The sequence below is a fragment of the Gossypium raimondii genome, chromosome 3, assembly GCF_025698545.1.
Source record: "Gossypium raimondii isolate GPD5lz chromosome 3, ASM2569854v1, whole genome shotgun sequence".
NCBI lineage: Eukaryota > Viridiplantae > Streptophyta > Magnoliopsida > Malvales > Malvaceae > Gossypium > Gossypium raimondii.
Window position 1 is genome coordinate 45,507,545 of NC_068567.1, and position 5,432 is coordinate 45,512,976.

Genomic DNA, 5,432 nt, shown 5'->3' on the forward strand with positions numbered 1-5,432 from the left:
GAAAAATCATATTTCCATTGTTCATTATCTTTTACATATCAATTCTCATATTTTAACATAATATCGACTAAAAGTATAAATTCACCATTAAGTCTTATTTATGGCCACAATGTCATTTATTCACATTTTTACATTAATAATATAATTTTATATGTCAAAGCATGTTTACTCACACTTCCATAGCAATTAATATCTCAATATCATATTTTTATTTTACAAAGCATTTCTTAACTATGTAACGCTCCAAAACTCGGCCTAGAAGTTTAGACCGAATCTCAGAGGTTACATTGATCACCGAAGTGATCGTAGGAAAAATTTTAGTTTAACCAACTAGAAAATAAACGGTTTTAAGTTACGAAAAACTCTCCATTGTAAAATCTCGATATTACGAAAATTTTAGTCCAAAAGACTCTTACGTGCGTATAACACAACATTTCGTACCACAATATTCAAAATAAAACTTACAATTCAAACCGTTTATTTATAAATACGAAATTTATGAAAATCCTTTTAAAGTCTATTCTAAAACGTGGTTGTTCGAGACCTCTGGCGTGCCGAGTCCAGCAACAGCATACGGAAATACCTGAAAAAGAAAAACTGATTGGGTGAGCTACACGAGCTTAGTGTGAGATAGAAACGATTAACAATAGATTTACGGAAGAGAATTCTAGATAGCAGTTTAATAGCAAAACATACTTACAGAGATATACAAAAACATAAGGTAAATTCGAGGCCAACGTCCCAACAAAATGTAACAATCAAGCACACTACATCATAGATAGAAACTCAGCCGATAACCCGTCAACGGGTCAGTACCAAAACACTTATCATCACAAACATGGTGTTCCAAAACGTCATTACGCTAACACCTCAATACATGCAAAATCAGTCACACACGTTAAGTCAACCATACAAAATATCGACAAATAAACTTACACCCAGTCACTTAACCATATGTGCATGATTGTAGTCAAGTAGAAAAGAAACCCACCCATCTAGCCAAAACACCTCTCTGTCCTCTGATCACACCCCAAAAGAGCTGTTTAAGCCCATCCAACCCAGCACACCATGTAGGACCTCAAAAGGCCCATCCAACCCTACACACCACATATGTGGACTAGGCCACTCAAATAATAATATGCAGCAGACGTATATGCAGAAAAGTGCATTGCAGTAAACCGCAGTACATATATGTTGCAGTTTAAGCTGCCAGGTCAGATAATAATATGCAGCAAAGCTGACGCATATGCAGTACATTGCGGTAAACTGCTGTATAGATAAGTTGCAATTAAACTGCCAGATTAGATCAGAATCAGTCTTCCTTCTCTTCAGAACCAACCCAAAAATTACTTTATGGATGTGCATGTATGCTTACAACCTCACAGAAACAATAACCACATCGACAAACAGTCAAACAGAAACAAACATGCATACACCCAGCTAACCGTGTTCAGAATCAGATATCTCACACAACAGTCACAAATAACAAGAAAACTAAAACCCAGATCAAAGTCTTAACTGCCCTCACTAAAGCCTAGGCAAGGGTCAGAACACATTGACACATTTTCATATCCAAAACATACATAGAACTAAAACTGGTGACTTAGGGCCACATGCTTGTGTGCACTGGCCGTGTGGAAATGCCTAGGTCACGTGGGGGTCAACACGCCTGTGTGAAGGAAAACACACTTGTGTGAAATGAGGCATACATGGCCGTGTGGCTAAGGTACACGTCCGTGTAAGCTAGGGACATGGTCATGTGAACAGGTCGTGTAACTCTCTGTCCAATTTTGCTAAAATAGGATATAGGGCAGATAAGGTTTAGAGCACACACAAGAATTGTCGAATCAACAACTCGCAAATAACTTAGATAAGGTTAGAATCCCACACCTAATTCACGATCAAAGATGTTCAAACACCGACTCAACGACAAAGAAATCGAAGCACTCCGAAAACTACAAACAAAACTGTTTTCCAAAAGAAGAAAAGAAAAATTGGGGAAAAAGGGGAACCAAGGAGAGTGAGAAGAGAACGTGAAAAAAAAGAAAGAAAGAAAGCAGTAACCAAAAAATAAAAATAAAAATTAATCTAAATAGCTATTTTTAAACTTAAAACAAATCTACTATTTAACAAAAGAAACATATTTCTCCAAAACACACATACAATGATCCAAACATGGACCTAGAGATACACTAACACACAACTAACCACCAGACCAGCAGGCCCATTCTAACATCAAAACAAGCAACTAAACAAAATAGCTCAACCTACTCACTAACCTTAACCACAAAGCTCAAAACTTCTAACCCCAAAATTCGGGGTGCTACAAAATAGCAATTCTAATATGTTTATTACAAATTTCCATTCCATATTTATCACCAATATTTTTACCTAATCCATAAACTTTGATATAAGATAAATAAGAGTATCCAAGGTACTTACCTTAATGGATACTCTACCTGACGTCAAATGTAGTAGTTATTTTAGGTCATTTCTACATTTAACGAGCTTGTTTTCTTGTCATTCTATAATTCATTATTGCATTTTCAGTATTAGTAGGTTAGGAACTAAATATTAATAAAATAAGCATTTTTACTAATTTTCTATTATTTCGATGACCCGTAAGGTCGACTCGGGCCTCGTGGGTGACTAATGGGCTAATTAAGTGTGTAGGATGCCAATTTAAGTCCAAGAATACAAGGAATGATGATCGAGCCATGAGACAAGGGAGCCCAATAGGCCAACGAAGCTTCCAAGACCGTGAAAGCACTTGACATCGTGACGAGGAGCTTCCTCTCATCACGACGACGTGAGGAAGATGAGAAGGATTTGACAGTGGCAACATCGTGACAAGGAGTCTTCCCACGTCACGATAACGTGATGATGGTAGACCAAAATATAGTTGATTCTTTGGATGACACTTTTGGGGTATTTCCTCATTTGGACCCTAGGATTTAGCATAATATTGTATTAATTGGTATCTAAGTGTATCTAGGGTTGAGTGGTCACCAAGTAGCTCATTGTCTATATAAGCAACCTTAGGGTCACCGGGATTCTATGCAGACTTAGAGACATAATTTTTCCTATTCAATTTTTTTTGTGTTTTCTTTGTTGGACAAAACACGTTAGCGAACAAAATAAATAAATAAAAATAAACATATATAAAATAAAATAAAAATAGAATAATTTATATTTAATTTTTCAAATACGAAAAATAATCAAAACCGTAACAAAAGTTGAAATCAAAAGGGAGAATAGAGATTTTACTAAATGTTTAGGCCTATTAAAAAAATTTCCTTAAGACATATTCATTCACTCCTATGGTACTTGGAGAAACGTTGGTCGAATGTCTCCCAGGATACAACAAGAACAATGACCAAAGTAGTAGCACCTCTGCAGCGATCTACGAACAAACGATGTCTTTTTCTATCATCGGAACATTTGAAAAATATAGAGAGGAAAAGAAAAGTTTTGAGAGAAAAAAAATTTCGGTGTGAAATAATATTAGAGTGTCTAATACTACAGAATTTGTAGCCTTTTATAGGCATTGGGAATGTTGAAATTTTGGAAATTTTCCACAAAATCTGCCATTAATGAACAAATAAATCAAATTTGATTTAAAGATTAAATCAAATTGATTGGAATCAAATAAATAATATAAATGTCCTTATATAAACAGATAATGTAGGAAAAATAATTTTGTGTTGAGCTAAAATATCCGCAGGGTTGAGTGGTCACCAAGTAGCTCATTGTCTATATAAGCAACCTTAGGGTCACCGGGATTCTATACAGACTTAGAGACATAATTTTTCCTATTCAATTTTTTTTTCTTTGTTGGAAAAAATACATTAGCGAACAAAATAAATAAATATAAATAAACATATATAAAATAAATAAAAATAGAATAATTTATATTTAATTTTTCAAATACGAAAAACAATCAAAACCATAACAAAAGTTGAAATCAAAAGGGAGAATAGAGATTTTACTAAATGTTTAGGCCTCTTAAAAACAATTTCCTTAAGACATATTCATTCACTCCTATGGTACTTGGAGAAACGTTGGTCGAATGTCTCCCAGGATACAACAAGAACAATGACCAAAGCAGTAGCACATCTATAGCGATCAACGAACAAACGACGTCTTTTTCTATCACTGGAACATTTAACAAATATAGAGAGGAAAAAGAAAAGTTTTGAGAGAAACAGAATTTTGGTGTGAAAGAATATTAGAGTGTCTAATACTGCAGAATTTGTAGTCTTTTATAGGCATTGAGAATGTTGAAATTTTGGAAATTTTCCACAAAATCTGTCATTAATGAGCAAATAAATCAAATTTGATTTAAAGATTAAATCAATTTTATTGGAATCAAATAAATAAGATAAATGTCATTATATAAACAGATTATGTAGGAAAAATAATTTTGTGTTGAGCTAAAATATCTGCAGGTCCACTCTAGGCCCGACCGGTCTGAACATTTCGCGTTGCCCATGTCGTGCAGGTGTGCCATATATATACACATATATATATACACATCTATATATATGTGGGATCCCATATATATACACATCTCACACTTAGGATTTAACCAATGTGAGATCTAAGTTTTTACTTTTCCTCAACAAATATTTCCAAGTAGCTTACTTTGAGTATCAATTTCTTATTCATCACTCAACCATTTTGAGCATATCATATACCGTTGTAAAGGTCTCATGGAGTAGAATATGAAACCATAATTTTATGATTTAACTCTCCACCTTTACCTATTGAGAATATGCCTTAGAGTTCCCATAAAATACAATTTTTCCAACATTCTTTTCATGTTCTCTTAGCCAAAACTTTTCTATTCTGATGTGAAGACAATTGCAAGCAACGATTGCTTCGACACTACACTTCAATATATATTCATGAGCTCTCTCCTATCTCTTATTCTTTTATTTATATTTTCGTTAACCTTATCAATTAACATTTTTATGAATAATTGAATAAATTATTATGCTTATTTTATATCTCACATGATTCGATTTAATAAAAAAATTTATTTGTTAAGTGATTATTTATATGAAATTGGTTGTTTATTCAAGAGTACTTAGTATATTAGGGAGTGATGCCCCTAATAGAATATCGAGACAGGTGAGACCGGAAAGGTAGCTTGTCGTGTATAACTTGTGCCAAGGAATAAGACCGGAAGGGTATTCGTATGCCTTGGAAGAGACCGGAAGGGTGACTTAGGTTGTAATCCTTAGTAAAGATGGGACCGGAAGGGTATTCTTAGCTAAGAGTGATAAATAATTCAATCTAGGATAATCAATTGTTTAATTAAATAATTAGGGATTTAATCGATCATAAGCTAGAGGTTCACATTGTCGACATTAGGAATAGGAAATTCATTAGGTTAATTTAGGGAAATTAATTTAATTAGTTTAATAAAT